We start from the raw sequence: 22347 nt of genomic DNA, 5'->3' as shown, positions 1-22347 counted from the left end.
GGAGGTCGTGGGTTCGGATCCCACCGGCGGCATGGTTGTTTTTTCTGCTGCTTTATAAGTAACTTTCTTTAAACCGATTGATTGGCACTACAAATTAATCAAATCAATTAAAAACATCCCCCTATGCACCTTGGCCCCTCATTTCCTTTACCTTGTCACTATATATATATAGTGGCTCCAGAGCAATCACAGTCCTTTATATGTAAGCAATAAAATTCCGATAAAGAAGGGTGTCAAGCAGGGAGAGACAATCCCTCCAACGCTATTCACCGCATTGTTTCAAGAGTAATTCAGAGGATTGGATTGGGAACAGTTGCGGATAAGAGTTAATGCCGAATTGCGAATGTCTTAGTAATCTGCGATTCGCTGATGACATTGCCTCGCTAAGTGACTCACAAGTAGAACTCCTAAGCAGGATCAATAAGTTAGAGAAGCAGAGCAGAACAGTGAGTCTAAATAATTATTTATGCTGAAAACGAAGGCAATGTCCAACAGTCTCGCAAGGAAACAACAGTTCACAATTGGCAGAGAGGTGCTGGAAGTGGTAAGGGAATACGTCTGTTTAGGGCATGTAGTGACAGCAGATCTGGATCATAACAGTGAAGTAGAGATAGATAGATAAAGAGGAGGAGGGAAAGGCAGGGATGTTAACCAGAAAGGGGTTCCGGTTGGCTACCCTGCACTGGAGAAGAGGGATTAGGGGGCTAAAAGGAGGAAGAGAGAAGGGAAAAAGGCATAACACACACACGCACAACGCTGTCACAATTTGTCACTCAATCCAGTGAAGTAACTACAAAAATAAGAATGGGAGGGATGCCATCGCGATGGCTGCAGTGGTTATGACGCTCGGGTGCTGAACCGGAACACGCTGGTGCAATCCTGGACGCGGTGGTAGAATTTCGATGGAGGCGAAATTCTAGAGGCCTGTGTACTGCGCGATGTCAGTGCACACGTTAAAGAGGCCCCAGGTGGTCGAAATTTCCGGAGCCCTTCACCACAGCGTCCCTCATAGCCTGAGTCGCTTTGGGACGTTCCGTAAACCACCCCATAAAATGGGGTGGAGAGCATTTGGCAGATTCTCTCGGAGGTCATGAATGGAAGTTTAACAATATCCCCTCAAGAGAAAAGTATACAACAGCTGTATCTTACCAGTACTCCCCTACAGGGCATAAAAGGGGAGGCTAACGAGAAGGGTTCAGCTTAAGTTAAGGACAACGCAGCGAGCTATGGAAACGAAAAAGATACGTGTAACGGTAAGAGACTGGATGTGGGCAGAGTGGGAGAGGGAATAAACACGTGTTAATTACATCCTAGTCGAAATAAAGAGGAAGAAACGGTCTTGAGCAGGGCCTGTAATGCGAACGAAAGATAATCGATGGTCCTTAAGGGTAACGGAGTGGATTCCAAGAGAAGGCAAGCGTAACAGGGGGCGGCAGAAAGTGAGACGGGTGAATGTGATTAAGTTTGCGGGGATTAGGCGACCGCGGCTGGCATAAGACAGGGTTAATTGGAGAGATATGGGAGAGGCCTTTGTCTATATATAAGTAGGCTTATACCCCTGCCACACGGCAAATCTAATGTCATTCCCATCGAATGACATTTGTTCGACTTAATGTCATTTATTCTGCGTGCTGCTACACGGCCAAAAGTAATGCCATTTGCAAATGATGGCGATTGCGATGGAAAAAAAGTGCAGCATAAAAACATTTCGATCTATGCTTCAATATGTTTCGAAAAGTATTGTTTTGCGAATGGAAACCGATTTCAAAATTTTAATCCTCGTTTCAATAACGCGTTGATCACTGCTATCCACCAGGAGTCCAAGCCAAGCCAAAGTTCAGCCAGCGGCGGCAGACAAATGGCGGACGTCACTACGTCGCTTTGTGCAATGGATTCGCGGCAGCGGAATGCGATCGCTGCGAGTCTATGCTTGCGAACACAAAGGCGCAGCAGGCTGGCCCTGTACAAAGGCAGATTAGCGCAGCTGAGGGTAGCCATACGCCATCAAGAAGCAGGGAGCGCTGACCTTGAGGATCGACTTATCGCCAATGCCTTCGCGATAAGTGCAGCTATTGCTGAAAGTTTGCCAGCGGTGCCTCGAGAGCGATGGACATTCCAGAGGAGCGAAAGATGGTTTGAAGAAACTTTGCCGCACTTGGGTGAACTGCATTTTCGACAGCCAAAAAACATGCCTGCTCGTCCATTCCGTTTGGCTGGTAGCGAGAGTGACAGTTTTATTTTTTCTGGTGCTATTCGGTATTACTATATAAATAAATGAACGACCACAGAATTATACGGGCGTTGAAATATTATAATGCTTGTGTCGCATTTGAAATTTATGTTCAGTGCATATTCTCACCAAGTCTCTGGTGTCGAGGGAACACATTAGCTCGGAGTTTGCTGGCGAATGAGTTCCCCTAACTCATTCGATACCTAATGTCGTTTTCATCGAATGTCATTATATTTTCTCGTGTGGCATCAAACTAATGTCGTTTTGAACGAATGTCATTCGATGGAAATGACATTAAATTTGCCGTGTGGCAGGGGTATTAGTCAGGTTTGATGATGATCAGGCACAGGTAGGATCCAATGTACATATATCTTATTCTTGGATACTATAATACGACACATATTGTTTATCGGTGTTAGGCATAGCTTGCGAAAAATGAACATGCCGGAGTACATGTATCGAAAATACATTTTTCTGTATCGTGTATCTCAACGATACTCGGTACTAAAAAAATTGTGCCGCAGATTAGTAAGGTTCAAAGCCAATGACGTTGGCCCGGTCGCTCTATTTTCTTCCTACGTTCTTTGTTTGACAGACGACGTATATGTTGCGCTTCTCATACACGATTCTAGATAACAGCAGTTTTGAGCAGGACCCAGGTTATGAACGCAATTTTTTCACATATTCTAACATTTCAATATAACCGTCAATACATCCGCAGATCTCCCGACGGCAGTCTTGAATTGTTTGGCTATTAATGTTTTTGCTGCCGTCAAAAGCATTCCGAATTGGTTTTCTACGACAGTCTTAACTGCTCATTGCGAGGGATGGAAGCACTCTAAAAGAAAGATTTTGCAATACATTGCAAGAATGGGCCATTACCTTCAATATTTCCATAAATATACCTTAAAGAATTCCAATATTCAAAAGTTTTGCCCAAGAATGTTGGACATGTCAGCCTTACGGTAGAAACAACACGCCTTACCCTCATTTCACGTGACGTCGCGGTGGTTGCCAACAGAGATTGAAGATTTTCGCCGTCAAGTTGAGGAGTTGGTAAAACATGTGTCCTTGACTTTGTCAGCATGATAAAGAAATCGCAAGCTTCGCACTCGGGTCAATGGGGTCATCAGTGGCAAATGCATCAGCCGACGCATTCTTGAGAGGTGCTAGTGGCTATGCTTCACTCTTATCCGTTGATAAAATGCTCTGTTATGCAAAGGTAACATCTAAATAAGAGATATTATCAAGGTATGTTTTGCATAATAAAAACTTTCAGTCATATTATTCTTCGTTGTCTTCGTTAAAGCTTTTAACATGGAATGTTCAGCAGTTAGCTAACTTGGACCAATACTTTGAAAAAACCCTAAGCGCTGTTCACAAATGAATTCGCGTGGATGTTGTTAAGGTTCATCTAAAGTTTCAGTACCATTTTTTGATCGTCCTACTTTAATAATTAGTCCATATAAATTAACTTTTTAAATATAGCTTGAAACGTTCAGGCGTATTTAGGAAATTTGTTAAGCTCCACAAATATTGTCCAGCTCAGACATTTCCAACGAGACAGATTTCGCGTGGCCGTTCGCCCACGGAGTTTAAAAAATAATAAATGACAGCGCACTCCGCGCGCCCGTACGCTCCGCGATTACAGAGCTCTCATTCGTGCTTTGTGAAAAAACATCGCTCGTTCCGCGCCTTTCGTGTTGCACTCGACAGAGCTTCTCGTTGTGGTCTGTTCCAAGATAAGCGCCAGTGGGTTCGGGCGGTAGTTATAATTGGTTTTTTTTTTGTGGAAAGGAAATGGCGCAGTATCTGTCTCACATATCGTTGGACACCTGAACCGCGCCGTAAGGGAAGGGATAAAGGAGGGAGTGAAAGAAGAGAGGAACAAATAGGTCCGTAGTGGAGGGCACCGGAATAATTTCGACCACCTGGGGATCTTTAACGTGCACTGACATCGCACAGCACACGGGCGCCTTAGCGTTTTTCCTCCATAAAAACGCAGCCGCTGCGGTCGGGTTCGAACCCGGCAACTCCGGATCAGTAGTCGAGCGCCCTAACCACTGAGCCACCGCGGCGGGGCCGGGCGGTAGTTGAAAGCCGACTCCCGTTTCTGTGGAGATAACTGCGCTCTCGCGCTAGCTGATTGCACAATGCGCCGCTAGTAGCCGCCGGTAACGTCTGAGCCGAGCAAAGATAGAAGCCCTTTCTCGGAAGCGAACAGAAAGCGTGGCGCTGGCGATGTTTTTTTACAAATCACGCATGAGAGCGCTTTAATCGCGGCGCATTCGGGCGCACGGAGCGCGCTGCCACGTGGTATTTTTTGAACTCCGCGGGATACTGTGCCATTTCCTCCCCCCCCCCCCCCCCCCGCCAGATGCCAAAAACAAAACAAAATACCGGCACAAGATGCAGAACAAAATTTACTTCAGATACAGATACTCGATACTGTATCGTCGATACTTAGATACATCTCATAAATCTAATAATGGTTAGGTCAGGTTATGGGGGCTTAACGTCCCAAAGCGACTCAGGCTATGAGGGACGCCGTAGTGAAGGGCACCGGAAAATTCGACCAGCTGGGGTTCTTTAACGTGCACTGACATCGCACAGTACACCGGCCTCTAGAATTTCGCCTCCATCGAAATTCGACAGCCGCGGCCGGGATCGAACCCGCGTCTTTCGGGTCAGCAGCCGAGCGCCATAACCACTGAGCCACCGCGGCGGGTATAAATATAATAATATTTATAAATTTAGTAATATGATTGCCTAAGGCCACACTGTGGCTATCTCGTTGGAAGTGCCTGGGTTGGGCATTACTTACAGAGCTCCACAACTGTTCTATTCACGTCTGAACGTTTCAACCCATATTTCAAAAGTTAATTAATTTATCTCGAACAATTATTCAAGCAGGACGAGCAAAAAATTGTACTGAAACTTTATGTAAAGCCTAACAGTGTCCACGCGATTTCGGTTCCGGAGAACGCTCATGTTTTTTTTTTTTTTGATATCTTGGTCCAATATAGCTGGGGCACCCGCTATAAAGGAAGGGCGTCAGGCAAGGAGACACGATCTCGCCAAAGGTATTCACCGCCTGTTTAAAGGAGGTATTCCGAGGCCAGAAATGGAAACAGTTGGATAAGAGTTAATGGGGAACACCTAATTAATCTGCGATTTGCTGATGACATTGCCTTGCTGGGTCACTCATGAGATGAACCGCAAATTATGATCAATTGGTTAGACAGACAGAGCAGAAAGGTGGGTCGAAAATTAGTAATGTTCAACAGTCTCGCAAGGGAACAGCAGTTCACAATTGGCAGCGAGGTGCTGAAAGTGGTAAACGAATACGTCTATTTGGGGCAGGTAGTGACAGCTGAACCGGATCATGAGAGAGAAATAACTAGAAGGATAAGAATGGGGTGGTGCGCATATTGCAGGTTGTCTCAGATCAAGAATGGCAGTTTACCAATATCCCTCAAGAGAAAAGTCTGCAAGAGCTGTATATATGTTACCGGTGCTCACCTACGGGGAAGAAAAGTAGAGGCTAACTAAAAGGGTTCAGCTTAAGTTAAGGACAGCACAGCGAGTCATGGAAAGGAAAATGACAGGTGTAACGTTAAGTGACCGGAAGCGGGCAGAGTGGGTGAGGGAACAAATGTGGGTTAATGACATCCAAGCTGAAATCAAGCGCAAGAAATGGGCTTGGGCAGGGCATGTACTGCGAAGGCAAGATAACCGCTGGTCCTTAAGGGTAATAGAGTGGATTCCAAGAGAAGGCAAGCGTAGCAGGGGGCGGCAGAAGGTTACGGTGGGCGAATGAGATCAAGAAGTTTGCCGGGATACGGTGGCCGCGGCTGGCAAAGGACAGGGCTAATTGGAAAGACACGGGGGAGACATATGCCCTGCAGCGGGCGTGGTAGGCTGCTGCTGATGATGATGGTCAACTTCAAATTTCGGTTAAACACAATGCGTGGGAAATAGCAGTTCGGCTTTCTGAAGCGCATGGAGCTTGCACCTTTCAACACAGGGCAAAGCCTCAAGCAACCTGGTAAATATTGCAGTAACAAACTAAAATAATCAAAAAATGTTTCAAATTTATTCGTATGCAGCCAAGTGCTCACAGACCGGTTCACGTGAACATAATTAGATTAAAACAAACATTTGGCTAGGCTGCTAGTGGAAGTGATCGTTTCAATGTCACCCCGGCTTCAGTCCAATGCTAAATTTTTACAAAGTCAACTGCGCTGACAGCAGAGTTTAGAGAAACTGGAGCTTAAAGTAGTCCGTGCGGTGGGAATTAGAGACAGTGCGATATATCGAATAAATTAAAATTCCAGAAACCACGGAGAAATATCCTAGCTTAGGCAATCATATTACTAGCTTTATTAATTATTATTAGATTTATGGGATGTACCTAAGTATCGACGATACAGTATGGAGTAGCTCTACCGGAAATCAATTTTGTTCTGTATCTTGTGCCGGTATTTTGTTTTTGATTTTTGAGGGGAAGCAAATGGTGCAGTACCCGTCTCATATCTCGGCGGACACCTGAACCGCGCCTAAGGGAACGGATAAATGATGGACTAAAAGGAGAAAGGCAGAAAGAGGTGCCGTAGTAGAGGGCTCCGGAATAATTTCGAGCAATCTGAGGATCTTTAACGGGCACTGAAATCCACAGCACACGGGCGCCTTTGAGTTTCGCCTTAATCGAAACGCGTCCGCCGCGGTCGGGTTCAAACCCGGGTACTCCGGATCAGTAGCCGAGCGCTCTAACCACTGAGCCACTGCAGCGGGTAGTGTCGGTATCGGAAAGACAATTTTTGTTGGTATCGGGTATCAATATCGAAGATACTTTTTGGATAACATATTGGTACGGGCTAATTGGTGAATCATCATGGAAAGCGGCAGCGTGAAGCAGAAAGAGCGAAAGAGAGACACGAGAAAACACAGGACACGTGTCTCTCTTTCGCTCTTTCTGCTTCATGCTGCCGCTTTCCATGATACTTTTTGAAGTATCGTGCCTCACCCTGATGGTATGCAGAATTACATAATGCACATAACAATATTTAATACAAAATCTGCTAGCAAACATCGTTTTGCTGCTGCAAATTTTGAAAATATTGTAAGTTAACTTCAGTAGGTGTGTGCGATAGCTTGTTATTCCATTCTATTTATTTATTTTTTCAGTGACTCTAGCTAAGCTGGTTACATATGCTCCCGACGGGGCAGAGTTGTGCGACCGTTTTCCTCACGGCGCTCTTAAAGGGACCCCGAAACACATAATCAGTGCTTTTTTTTTTTTGCCTCTCGGTCGCATAGATTGAGTTACAGTGATGCTATTAGCATCGGTCGTACCACGTGTACTCCGGCTTTTACTATCTTATTAAGCTCGAAAAACAAAATCATGGCGCTGACGGTGTCACCATACAGCGGCGGTTTTTAGCAGTGAGTATGACATCACTTGGTGCGAGCTTGATGATTGGACAAACAGTAAATATACTCCAAATTGGGTTAATTACTAGAGATACGTTTTGTCAAGTTTTTGTGTTTTATATTACATCGACAAAACCAACTTGTTTGCCCTAGATAAAAGCGCTGTAAAGCAAGTAAAACAAAAATACGCCACCAGAGGCTCTGGCTACTCTTTGCATCGAAAAACTTTGCGCTTCTCTGTAAGCATCGTACGACCTAGCACACAACACTTATGGCTACTCTCTATGTATCTGAGAATGGCTTTGTGGAATCGATCTGAATGAGCCATTGCACACTGCTCGTTTCGGTCCCAAGGAATGATGCAAAGGAAAAAGCCGTTCGTTTCACATTTAGCAGTGCGCATCGTCAGCTTGTGGAGGATCACCGGGCGGTGGCGCCAGATGGCCCCACGTTCCCGTCAACAGCGCGCGCTCCTTTGTCGCCGTGACCAAGCAGCGCGGAAGGAGCGATGGGCATTGGTAGGCGGTAAGCAGTAGCGGTACGCGCTATGCTAAATGTGTCTGATATCTTGCACAGGCCGTCACACCGTCACAGTATCTCGCGCTCAAGTTCGGATCCATAACTCAGGGAACGTCACTTATCAGTGTTCCCTTCTGCGCCATCGGCGTGACGATGAAGCATCGCTGGGTCAGCTGGGCGTTCACATGGTTGTTGTAACCATGCAAATGGCGCTGCCAGCCTTGGCATGAACGAGTTATAAAGAATAGGCAACCTTGGAGTGCGAACTTCTGTCACGTGCTCAGATAGGCTGTTTTGATTGGTCGCACTAAGTGTAGTCATTGGGAGAGTGAAATGGGAATGGGAAGCTGGGCGAAAATCGAGTTGAGGGCAGCATTTTGTTTGCTTCTATTATGAAATTTCTTCATTGATTATCTCCCATTCCTATGAATCGACTCTTGTCATTCTTTTTGATTCAGCATCTGTGTGACATAAAGAATCCATCTGAAGTGTACCGGCATCCGTTGAGGCAGTGTTTCGCTGCCCCTTTAATACTTGTCGCGAAGTGCTGATCACATGACCCCGGCTAAGCAGACTTCCCAGGTGTAGCGCACCTTCTTAGTTGTAGTGGCGGTTTATTTAAAAATAAATAAAGAAACGGAAAGGAAAGAATGTTGTCGGCCGCGGGAATTGCTGTCTAATATCTTAAGCACCTGAGCTGCCGCCGGCGGAGGTGAAAGGAAAAGGATAGCGAGAAGTATAGAGGGGAGTGATGTGCAGATTTTCCGGAGTCACCACATGCAGGCACCTCGGGCCATCTGCCGGTGATTTCTAGTACTGGCGCTGTCACTGGTGGCGAGCTGTAAGCGATAGCGATGGCGGAACACTCTGGTAAAAAGAAAGTAGAGTGATCCGCGATCCGCTTCCACGGGCACCACTGACACAGTGCCACGTGACCACTGAGCACGCGTTGATTGGTCTCGACGCGGCAGGCGTGCACACAGATAATGGGCACGTGCCGTCATGTGGCGCCCTCAGGCCGTTCTGTCTGCGCACGCGCAGTGGTGCCTCATAGAAGCGGTTCACGATCCGCTACTGTGATTAGACTCCGAGATCACCCGAGTCGCGCTCGTTTCTCGCAGAGGGCGATCTCAGAGGCCATACTGTAATCCGCTTCAGTGGGGTAACACTACATGCGCGCTGAATTGTCCCTACACGGCAGGCGCGCACGCAGCTGACGGAAACGTGGCGCCATCTGTCGTCCCCATGACGCTCTGCGGACGCGCAGTGGAGCCCCGCGGAAGCGTTTCAAGGTAGGGGATCGTGCACTGCAGCAGAAATAAATAGAGAAAGCAGAAAACACCTAAATGCACTGCGATCCCGTCCATTTCATGGTGTAACAAAACGCTGGGAATGCCACCGAATATTTCCAGACGAGTTTGTGATATATAATTGGTTTTTGGGGAAAGAAAATGGCGCAGTATCTGTCTCATATTCCGTTGGACGCCTGAACCGCGCCGTATGGGAAGGGATAAGAGAAGGAGTGAAAGAAGAATGGAAAATAGGTGCCGTAGTGGAGGGCTCCGGATTAATTTCGACCACCTGGGGACCTTTACGTGCACTGACATCGCACAGCACACGGGCGCCTTAGCGTTTTTCCTCCATAAAAACGCAGCCGCCGCGGTCGGGCTCGCACCCGGGAACTCCGGATCAGTAGTAGAGCGCCCTAACCACTGTGCCACCGCGGCGCGCGGGGTTAGGAGACGGACGAGTTTGTGACGATCCAGTTTTCAGCAGAGTGTTTTTATTCGCAATAATGCTGGATTGTGGTATCAATGGCTATGAATTTAAAGAGTACAAGGAAAATATGTTGCTTCTGACCCATGGTAGCTTGCGTCGCAAGAAAAAGCAATCGAGGTACCAAAAACCGCCGGTGATGCCCAATCATACCTCCTGCCACACAAGGAGTGGCTTTCCCGCAGAGCTGGGACAGAGCTGGGAACATAATGGAGGATTTTCGCACTGCTAAAGTGTACTAGAAGAAGGCAGCGGACTCACTGGCCCTGGTTCCCCTGAAGCCGTTCATGTCAAGTACGAGAGGTGGCGCCACCAGCAATTTCACTGTAGCGTCTTGCTGGTCCAGCTTACGGTGCTGCTTGGTCGCGCGCACTTATGTACGCGCTGCGTAAATTCCTGCACCTACTTTTATGGGGGAAACGGCTGACGGACGGTCCGTACATGATCTCCAAAGGAATTCATTATTTAGCGTTTTTATGCTCCAGGCAGGGCGAGATGTAGCGCGGTACCCAATCCGCGATACGTCATCATCAGCAATCTGATAGAGACAGATGGTATCAAAGTAAATGCTACTTTTGTCAGTTTTTTGCGCCGATGTTTCCATGATGTTGAAGGCAGTGATTTTAAGTCTGGCGACACCGATCAAGCAGTTAGCCAGAGCTCATCTAATCTTTTATTTTTAGCCTCATGCAGGCCAACTAAATACAGATTGTAGCTCTAACTGTAGAACAAAATCCATGTATGGTAGTCTCTGATGTGAACGGAAATTCTGAGAGCATGCAGTATGCCTTGATGCTTATCTTGGACATTAAGATATTCAATAAGCGTCGGCGAATGCTGTGCAGTGAGACCTGAAGGCGCATGCTTCTCTTATACCGTGGTTCCCGGCCTCTTAACATTCTTTTACATGATTAATGTATGCACTGTGAAGAGGGGCCTGAAAAAAGTAATTCGCTATCAGGCCTCAAACAAAACTTGTCACTTAATTCAACAATACAGTTACAAGCACTTCCACATTTACATCATGAGCCTCAGCTTAAGATGCTTTACTTTTTCTCGCTTGCCCATATTCTTGGAGTTTATCCCTTTCACATAAAAGTGCAGCCGAGAGATTATGTAAAAGCTGATGATCCTGGCAGAAAGAATAGGTGCGTGAGCTGAGCAGCCAACCTATTGTCCAAATCTTTCTTTCACAACTGCCAGCACGTCCTGGATGCTGTCAGTCTGCAGTTGGTGATAACTGAAGCATTCAGTGAAAAGGTTTTCAAGCTTGCTGACAAAGTCGAATAGCACACTCGACGGGCACAGCAACCCCCCTTTATCGAGAAGATGTGTTAACCGAGCGAGTTGGAAGTCATCACGAAGATTTGGCTTCCCACGTGGAATTCGTATTTTCTTTTCATTCGATGGTGTGCACACAGTCCCCAAGCACATATTGCGGCTCGAAATGCAGTTCACAAACCGCGCTCTTGTATTCCAGGATTCCGTCCGCGCGGTGCAGATTCTTCTGCCATTTTTTCGCAACTATTCGTTCTTCGAGACTCCAAAATAATGGTATCTTTAGAGCACCCTTCACGTGAACGTAACCCTTCCTACACCCAGGTGCGTAGCAGTGGTTTTGTCGGCGTTGAGACATGCTACAGAAATTTTACGCGAAGTCTTGGTCGCATTCCCGGCACACACCTTTACCGCATGATACTGGAGAACAGAGGTTCATAGACAAAACGCGATAATAAACACAAGCACGCACGCACAGGCTCCAATACGGTCGACACGGCCCGCTACAGTGAGGTTGACATCAGCGCCGCGCCGCGGCCTTTCGGTGAATCAAAAATCGTTGACATTTCCGGCGCCCGCCAGCGTGGGCTTGGCTGGAGAGTAAGCCCACTGCCCTCTTCTAGTACACTTTAACACTCCTCTGCTCCCTGCGCTAGGGGAGCTAGGGCATCGCTAGTTATGAAGGCGAGCAGGTATCCAGGCGCCCTAGGTAAAGCATCAAGAGGCTTTAGCTAGGGCTAGTGTTCTTAGCTGGATGGATGGATGGATGGATGGATGGATGGATGGATGGATGGATACGGCTGAACCCTTTAAATCGGGAGGTGGCTCAAGCCACCTAGCCATGACCTATGAAATTTTACTCCTGTCTTGCTTTTAGCCACCAATCGTATAACCTTCGCTTGGTTACTTCTAACCTCTTAAAATCCACTTTCCCTTCACTATCCCTAAACCCCAATGCCTTGGGTAAGTCAGCCCCGCTGCCTTCCACTGTAGGGTGAAGCCCTTTACAGAAAAGTATCAAGTGTTCAGCCGTTTCCTCCTCCTCTCCGCACGCAATGCACAAAATGTCTATCTCCTGGTACCTGACTCTATACGTCTTAGTCCGCAAAACTCCAGTCCTGGCCTCAAACAACAAAGAGCTTCCCCTACAATTATCATAGATATTTTCTTTGACAATTTCCTGTTTAAAGGTCCGGTATGTTCCCAGTGCCGATTTCGTCAGCATCTCTGTTTTCCACAGAGCTCTCTCTGTTTCTTTAACCTTTTTCTTAGCCGATAATTGCTGATTTGCCCCCTTACTACTGTCCAGATATTTGCTTGTCAATTTTCTAGTTCGCTTTCTCCATTTCGTGTCAACATTCTTTATATATACAGGTATCTGAAAACTTTCCTAGCCCACCGCTTTTCCTCCATTTTTCTCAATCGTTCCTCAAATGCTATCTTACTGCTAGCCTCTCTGCTCTCGAAAGACGCCCAGCCCATATCACCCTGTACCCCCTGATTTGGTGTATTGCCATGTGCTCCCAAAGCTAACCTTCCTACTCCCCGTTGTTTAATTTCTAGCCTTGCTTGAACATCTGGCCTCATACACAGGACCGCATTACCGAAGGTCAGGCTAGGGACCATCACCCCTTTCCAGATCCCTCTTACCACTTCATACCTATTGTAATTCCACAGTGCCCTATTTTTCATGACAGCTGCATTCCTACTAGCTTTTTTCATTACATATCTTTCATGCTCTGTCAGATACTCAACACTGTTATTTATCCACACCCCAAGGTACTTGTACTCATTCGCTACTTTTAGCACGAACTCCTGTATAATTCTATGCTCGCCGCCCTCTTCATTAAATATCATGACTGCAGATTTTTCCCTACTATACTTGAAGCCTAATCTATCTCCCTTTGTACTGCATATGTCTAACAACTTCTGCAAGTCTTCCTTGTTGTCAGCCATTATCCCTATATCGTCCGCGTATATTAGTCCCGGTAATGAATCTTTAAACCATTCCCCTTGCTTGAAAAAAGATAGGTTGAAGCCTAGTACGCTCCCTTCTAGCTTGGTCTTCAACCCTTGCAGGTACAACATGAACAACAAAGGGGACAGAGGACATCCTTGCCTAAGCCCCCTCTGTATCTCTACAGAATCTGATACATTTTTTCCCATTTTATGAGCACTCTGTTACCTCTATATATATCGTTTAAAAGATTAATTACTCCATTTTCCACATCCAATCTGCCCAGTATGTCCCACAAGTGCTCCTGAGTAACGTTGTCATAGGCTCCCCTAATATCCAGAAATGCTAGCCATAAGGGCCTGTGTTCCTTTTCCGCAATTTCTATACACTGTGTCAATGAAAATAGATTGTCCTCCAACCTCCTTTGTTTCCGGAACCCATTCTGTAGTTCCTCTAACACCCCCTCGTTCTCCACCCAAGCCTGCAGAATATTCTTTATAATCTGCATCACCACCCTGTAAACCACAGATGTCACTGCTATGGGACGATAGTTAGTTACGTCTGCTTTGTCCCCCTTTCCCTTATATATCATGTTCATTCTACTTAATCGCCACTCATCGGGGACTTTCTCATCCACTATCATTTTGTTCACTACCTGCATTAATGTTTTCTAGGATTTTGGTCCTAGCTTCTTTATCAACATAATCTGGATACCATCTGGTCCTGTTGATATGCCACTAGGAACCTTCTTCTTTGCCCTTTCCCACTCTCCTTGCTCAAGTGAAGCTATTGCTGTAACCGGTCTATCCTCCTTCGATAGATAATGTACAACATTCCTTTCTGTAAATTTTTCTGTCATCTTTGTTCCTATGTGTTTTATTGCTTCCTCCCCTTCTAGCTAGAGCTAGGGAGCCTACATGTCGCGCCCCCTCCCGGCTTAGGGTGGTGACTTCCTTTGACACAGCACATGCCGCCTCCCGCTAAGACCCATGTTGCCAGCGCGTGTGTTGTCATGGTTACGGGAAGACGCCGCGCCATCTTGTTCCCCGCCGTGCATAGGCGCGCATTAGCTGCTGCAGCAGTTGCGTCTTCATCGCCGTTCATCGTTGAGTGGGACAGTCATATGTTGTCGGTTGTTGCACTAAGTGCGCCAGGAAGCTTACGCAGCAGCAATGCCCGGGTGTTGCGTTCCGCAGTGCTCGAACCACTGCAGGAAGGGCACACGGATGTTTCGTTTCCCGGCTGACTCCAACCGAAGAAAACGTTGGCTGGCACAAGTAAAGCGAGACTGCTGGGAACCCACTGCTGCTTCTCGCATATGTTCTGTGAGTACCGTACCTTTTTCTCTTTTGTTACCTGCTCGCTTGCCATGTTTGGTGTACTGTGCTTCACGTTTACGATAATTAAACCACGGCCGCCTCGAACGGCGTGCGCGGCGTGGGTTTGATAACAGGCTACGCATTGCGGGCGTGGGTGCAATCTTCTCGTTAGTTTTTAGATGCGCTGGCGGCGTGTCTCGAGCACCAAGGGCGAGAAGCAACGGTTCGCACTCGCCCTCGCTGACTGTAATTCTCACGCGAGTGCACTCACGATATATTGGCGCCCGCTTCCTTGTTTGCGCTGTAATACATGCGCCAAGACTCATGTCAGAGAACATGACTGAGGTAGTGAAAATAAATTTCTACATCTCTCTGACATTGTACGCGTTCGCTGTTTCGTGAGCGCTGTGGTCGGAGAACTTATTTTCAGTCAGGTCTGGTTATCTAGGCACCGTTCTGCTGTACGACGCTATTCGGTAGAAAAAGATTGGAAACCCAAGATCAGACTAAAAGAACACATTTTGTATATGCCCGGTTACTGGCATGCATATGAAGCCTTTAGGAAGCCCTTATCCAGTTTTTTTAGCTTGACACTATAGCCTGGTAAAAGACTGCATGTGAAAACATTACAGCAGGTAGAAACAGCTCTGTAGTTGTAACGCTAGTCATGTTCCGGTTTGCAGCATTTGTCACAGTTATGTGCAGGTATGAATATACTTCTTGATGCTTATGAAGTACTTGCTGCCATTCATTTCAGGCACATTTTGAAGAAACAAGTTTCGAGCAAAACAGACAGGATGGCTTAAAGAAGCTAAGGCCAGATGCGGTTCCCACACTTTTTACTTATCGAGGTAAGCTTCTAATTTTGATCCATCTCTTAAATACAACTCTGCCTCATTCATATGAAATGTTTGCAAAGAAATTTGTCTACACGTATACGGTAGTGCTGTGGTTGCTTTGTGCAAGCTCAAAAATGTGCGCTCATCTGCTTTTAGAAGGCTGCAAAGAAAGGTTCATCACCATCAGCATTTCAAGGTCCATAGCAGGACGAAGCCTATCCTACTGACTTCCCTTTAACCGGTTCCTGTGCCATCTGTGGCCACATTATCCACACAAACTTCTTGGTCTATTGATATGGCTTTTATATCCAAGCATTCCTACAGCGCATGTTTGCATCAGCATCTAGATCCTTAGCTAGAAATTTGTTGGGATCCATGCAATTCATTTCTTGTAAAACTAAATCGCGGGCATAAAAAAATATGTATATTGCACGTTATTGTAGGATCATGCATTAGAACAGCACCTTCAAACATAAAATCACCTTAAGCCATGTTTTAACGGCTTCTGCATTACCTCTGGCTCATTTTTCACTGTAGATTGAAAAAAAAAATGAATGACAATTGAAATCTTCCGTGTAAGCCATAAAGGTATAAAGTATGGCACTAAACAAAACTTTTGCCACCTAACTCTCTGCCTACCCCTACTATATTTGCTTTTCTTGAACACCCACTGCTTCTCTAAGGGACTACTGTTTATCTTCTCTACACATTACATGCACTCATATATATATGATACTAAGATCCAAAACGTAACACACAGATATAGCCTTGTATTCAAAGAGCACAAGGCCACCTATAGTGTGTTTATACTTTGTAAAGCATCGTTTTTTCTTTATAATTCACCCGACGCCTGCGAGAAAGGGGGCGTCTAGAATCAAACAAATATCCTGTAGCAGACTGCATTCTGTGCTTTCTCATTTGTTCTATGTCACCTGGCACAGAAGCTAAAATGGCAAAATTCAGGACGATTAGTAATTCTAGTTGCATCAATGGTACCTCAGCTGCTAACACAACCTGCTGTTGAGCACAATTTTGCACGACTGAATCATTGCCAGTCGTAGCATGCTTTCCGACGCTGTTAAATATGCACTGGCGGTAAGAAATCTAAAGCCCCCAGTACAGCTTTGGGATCTTAAAACCCAACTGATATTACTACTCCTGAAGTTTATTTGGAAGTTTTATGCAGGTACTAGGTTGCTCTTCTGTAAATGCAGAATTTCTGCAGTTCTTGAGTGTAGTGCTACCCTATTGACTGAATTTTTTATTTCAGCCATCCCGAAACACCGGAAGCCTCCGAAGAAGCGGTCTTGCTTTCGTCCGGCCACGCCAACGCAAAGCCCAGTACTTGACCCCACTGGAAATGAACCATGTGGTAGTGCTGCTCTAGAGCCTGTCTTCGCATCAACAGCCGAACAAACACAAGACTCGGCTGTGAGTGACAGCATGAGTTCCCAGGACACTGTCAGTCCACTACAATGTGCTCAGGTACCAGGGTATGATCTACCTTTAACAACCACCTTGCTGCCGCCCAAAGCTGTCGACACTGTTATCTATGCAGACAGCGTTGCCCATTCCTTTCTGAGAACAGATAAAGCCAGTGGGGAAGATTCCACTGATGCAAGTCGACTTCCTCTGCCCGCAGCTTCACCCATGGAGGCCGAATCCTTAAGCGCTCAAAGGTCACAGCATAGTAATGAGCGATCAAGTAAAGAAATGCTGGGAAGTTGCATCGCTGGGAGTGGCAGGTGAACGGCAGTTAACCGTGGCTTAATCGGATTGACCGCGTTGTCATGAAAATCGGTCACCGCTATTGGCTGGAGGGAAACGGTCGGGGGGCATCTGCCACTACTTCCTTGGGTTGTACCCGAATATAGCACTCTGACACTTTCACTGTGTATGTCGTGTGTACTTTGCTCGCCTGTAAATTGTTCACGTCTTTCAGCATATTTTTATGTCACCTCTCTGTAGCAAGCTGTTGCTTGCAAATTGTGTGCACTAACCAATGAAGCTGTTTTGCTTCAGTCAGCATTTGGAAATAGCAAACTGATTTACAGTGCGTGCCACTAGTGTGTTCATCAAAGGTGAAGTTTTTAGGAGCAAGTGTTGGAACTAGATGCAAATGTGTAAACCACTGTTTCAAGTCTTTTGTGAAGTGCGTAACAGTCTTATTTTTGTGGCTGGAGCATCACTACCATGCCTTGCATTATTTAGGGGCTGTAAAACATACGCTCCCACAGAGTTGCCGTGGTGTTTCTCATTATCATTTGGGTTGTTTGCATTACTAGTCCTGCTAATTTAGCCCATTTGTTGTGTCCTCTGTACGGCACTCATGCAATTTGTTCATGGCTATCAGTATATTTTGTTTTATGTAGAAGTGTTCATTGAGCAACGAAGCTGCTTTACTTCGGTCAATGTTTAAAAATAATAAGCCTGTTTGCAATTACACCATAAGTGTGCGCACCAGATATGTTTTACAGGAGTGACTGATATGTGTACAAAAATTTCACTGGTTTCACAGATGCTGATAATGGAAGAATGTAATTTCATATGCACTTTAGCTGGCTGCGGATGCTTATATATTCTGTCAGTTTGCTTGAGAAAGAATATGAGCACCTCCCCTTTAATTGACAGTTGCCAGAAGTGTGTCGGCAATAAAAGAAGCTTCTTGAATGTTTACACGAAGGCGTCTGAAAATGTCATTTGGTTTCTTGATTTTAGGTTTTCTCACTTGTCCCATTGTTTGTATTGCTCCTCTTTCTCTGATTCCATTCCAGCAAGTCTCATGTTACACTCTGAACATTTTAGCCTCCTACTGAACACCCTGTGTAAGTTAGTTTCACAGCACACGTGGAAAAATGGTAGGCAATGTGAAATGAAGCACTGCTTTAATGTTAACTCAATGGCAATCTGTACAAAACTAAGACGCTTACAACACTCGATTTTAATTTGTTAACATCAGCCTCAAGATTCCCTAAATTTTTTTAAGTATGTTTATACCTTTTGCTGAAGCTACAGTGTGCTAGTATGGGGTTGCATAGCTCATTGCGTAGAGCATGTGTAATTGCTCACACAAGAGCAAAATGCACAAACTAATGGTACATTGCACACGCAAATGCCATTGTGATGTCGGTAATAGAACTACTGGGGCACTTAAGTCTCTTCCCGTGCTGGGAATGCATAAGCATTAGGTGCTACTGTTTTGCTTCTGTTGCGTGGTTTTATTTTGAACCTACATAGACCAGCGTTAGCTCGGTTTACCGTTCCATTTTCGATTCTACTCATCGAGACCTTTCAACGATATATGACGATGCTATAGCATTAGGTTCAATTTTAAATCAAATAACCAATTAATGGTAATTAAGACCTGCGATTACTCCGGTGGAATTATACTCGACATAAGCTATCCAACGATATATAGCTTGATGATGGAGCATAACGATTGATTTTTAATCACGGTTATCTAATTAATGGTCGGTAAGACAAGATTAGTTCAGTGCAATTGTACTCAACATCAGCTATCCAGCGACTTAGTGATGTAGAGTAAATTTCAATTACATTCCAATTAACTAATTACCGGTAATTAATTGAGACCTACAATTAGTCCGGTGCAATTATACTCGACATAAGCTATCCAACGATAGAACACTTGCGGCGATTATGCCCGACATAAGCTACACAGCCACTACGGCCACATTCTGTACAGGCCGCGCATGAACCAAGTAATTGATAAGCATTAAAAAGTGGGCCTGCGTAATCTTGTGATTACCGTCATAACATTAAATTCTGAACGCCCAACACCTAAGCTCGGTTAGTGCTCATCGTGAGGAGGAACCCTTTTTACGTAATTGATAAGCGCTGCCTTTTGGCGTGATGACGCGCGCAGAGGAGAGACCCGTTCGGAGTGTAATGCACCGTCGCTGAGAACTGCTCTATGTCGTCGGAACGGCGTCATCTGTTGGTACTAACTTCGAAAGAAACGCCGATAAACTAGAATATAAACTAATGTTGTAGATCGCCCCTGCGACCACGCCACTGAAAGCCGGGGATGCTCTCTTCAAGGGGAACAACATGGCTGCCCGTCATGTTTAGCGGCCGTTTTCGGCAACACTGGGAGAGATGTCACCACCCTAAGCCAGGCGGCATGTAGGCTCCCTAGCTAGAGCAGTCTACTAGGGCCACCTAGTTCAATAAGCTTTCACTAAGAAGCTTTCGATGCGCGAGTGCACGGCAGATGGGGCTGCGGGCGCTTAGGCGAGCGGGAACGCGGGAAATATAAACGGGCAAAGCACGTGTCCACCCGCTAACCAAATTCTCACCAAATTATTCCGAATTGATATGGGTCCCAGCCCATTCGGGGAATCCGGGGAACGAGGCAGCCCACAATAAAGTCCGAGGTTTCGTCGACCGGGCAGTGGATGAGTCTGGCTCCCTGAATTTCACGAAGGACTCAATGATCACATATCATGATCTCACCAATCATTTTAAACTAGAGAGGAGAATTTTCCCCCCTCCAGACAAAAGACTTACTAAAGAACAAGAGGTTACGTGGCGTCGTCTACAGACGAGATCGATACGCACCCCATCACTCCTCGCGCACATTTATCCAGATCTTTACAACCCAAACTGCAAACACTGTGGCCAACGTGCTACCTACGATCACATCCTGTGGGACTGCAAAATAGAGCCACCTCCGGGTGATCTAGTTACAGCTCCTTCTCTCGAGCGGTGGGAGACCGTGCTGGCTAGCTCTGACCCCAGAACGCAAGTTTTGGCGGTGGAGTGGGCTGACAAAGTCGTCGAGGGCTATGTACTCTCGACCACTTAACGCGACCTCTTGCCAAGCTCTTCCCGGCGAATAAAATGTTTTACAATCAAACCGCTAGCCCTCTTATTCTGTTTTTTCTTTGTGAGGAAGGGGGGGGGGGGGGGGGCTTCTTGTTGCTTTGGTTGATGTGCTGTTCGAATCAAAGCTTGTCGTTTTCTCCTTCCGCCCTCTCGCACATCTTCCCTAAGCGCTGAGAATTCCGTTGAGGCGTATTTCACATCAGTTTAACGTGAGAAACTTCGACGCCATAGGGAAGAAACCGCAGACTGGCGCTCACTGCGAACTGAAACTTTATGTCGGAGGACAAGCTGGAAAAGGGCTGGAATTTCTGGGCGCGCATGGGCATGCCACTTTCCTTATGTCGCGGCGCGTCGTTGGTGTTTTGATTTTAGTCACGTAAACCTTAGCCATGAAAATACGAACTGGCTTTTCCGTAACAAACGCTGTAATTATTAACGTTTTGTTGGCCCTTTTGTTGGACCATTCACGTCAATAAAAGTAATAAGTCAGTCAGTCAGTCAGTCGGTCGGTCGGTCGGTCGGTCGGTCGGTCGGTCGGTCGGTTGGTCGGTCGGTCGGTCGGTCGGTCGGTCCGTCGGTTAGTCAGTCAGTCAGTCAGCTATTCAGAAAATGTCTGAGACAATTTAATACAGGGCTCGAAATTTTGTTGCTTAAACGCAGGGCGGGTATTCACTTGAGGGGTGGGGGCCCGGGGATGTATTGTGACTTCTAATACGCAGTGTTCCTAGTACAAATAAACTGAACTGGAAGCCACGGAAATCGAGATCTTTAAAACCAATTAGCGTCAGAAAAAAAAGCACATGTTTTCATTAGATTATGGCAACCTTGATCAACCTCTAGAGCTGCCCTTTATGCTTGTGATGTTTTATTTTGTGATGTGGCTCTGTTGAAATGAGGTGATCGTGCAATATTCTGTGGACAGTACCAGCTCCTTTTTTGAGTGAATATTTGCTTCTCGTCACAAAATAAAATTTCGATTGGTAGTCAGCGCTTGTCTGTGGTTTCTTCTCTATGTATAATTGCTCTTAGCGCTGTGTTGCCACATTGGAGCCAAAACTAGCCCGTCAGCTCCCTGCTGTAACTAAAAAGACATTGACAGCATCGCAGTTGGAACCAATTGATCACAGCCATGAAAATATTTTTATTTGCTGTCATAGCAGCTATAAGGGCATTCGCGAATATAGATTCGGTTCTTTTTTTGGCAATGGTCGCACGAGGGACTTTCTCCCAAACAAAGTAATCTATCGCAATCGAAAACTCCTGCGCTAAATCTGCTACCCAAGGAAAATGGTTGTCAGATGTACCAGGCCTTGAGGATATATATTTAGGCTGGGCTGCGGACGCTTTTGATAATGTGTGGTCGCGTGGAGTCCCATCAGCGGTCACGTGATTCAGGTGTTCTTTGCAGGGATCCCCTTTGTCGGCGACGGGCGGTTTGTAACGCACAACTAACACACTGCATACAATTACATGGTTAAAAACTCGACTTGTACTTCATGCAATGAGACTGGCATGTATGAAACAAACGGCTTGATGACAATATAGTAATCTAAGCAGTTACATGCATATTTCGGTTTTTCAGCTTTTTAAAAAAAAAACTCGCAGAGCGTGCTACATACACCCCTTTGAATGGTTTTCTTTCATCATAGCACGTAATGACCAACTAACTGTCTATATGGATGCCAAAAACGCTAGTCAGCAGAATCCGCATTTCTACGGGTTAAAAGCAGCAGAGTTAACAACAATGAGAGCAAGCTTTTTACTTGAGGAATTTTTTTAGACTTTCGAAAATCATTTGACGATAGGAGACACGATATTTTATTGCGTAAACTTGAATTATATGGAATAAGGGGTATTGCAAACCATGTAATCCGTAGCTATCTTCAGTCAAGCACTGCAATATACCACATTACACGCTGTACAATCCGCGAATAGCGTTCTAAAATATGGAATGCCACAGTGATCTATACTAGGACCTTTGCTTTATATTATTTACATTAAGACATAATTAGCATTCCTTCAAGTAATAATATAACATTATATGGCGACGATACCAACGTGTTGTTTCATGATGAAAATCTAAAGAAACTCGAAATTTTCTAATTCCTGGCTGAGCTTAGCTCATGGCTGTGCCAAAATAAACTGGAAAAA

At 45.7% G+C, this 22347-nt stretch overlaps 1 long non-coding RNA gene across 1 annotated transcript; it reads left to right on the top strand.

The window, feature by feature from the left end:
- Positions 1–14147: 14147 nt before the first annotated feature.
- Positions 14148–18241, top strand: LOC144135230 (uncharacterized). The gene is made up of 3 exons (XR_013315411.1): positions 14148–14518; positions 15270–15363; positions 16622–18241. It is a non-coding gene; the product is annotated as an uncharacterized LOC144135230 (long non-coding RNA).
- The last annotated feature ends 4106 nt before the right edge of the window (positions 18242–22347 follow it).

Source organism: Amblyomma americanum, chromosome 5 (genome assembly GCF_052857255.1).
Source record: "Amblyomma americanum isolate KBUSLIRL-KWMA chromosome 5, ASM5285725v1, whole genome shotgun sequence".
NCBI lineage: Eukaryota > Metazoa > Arthropoda > Arachnida > Ixodida > Ixodidae > Amblyomma > Amblyomma americanum.
This window is presented reverse-complemented; position numbering and strand designations above follow the sequence as displayed.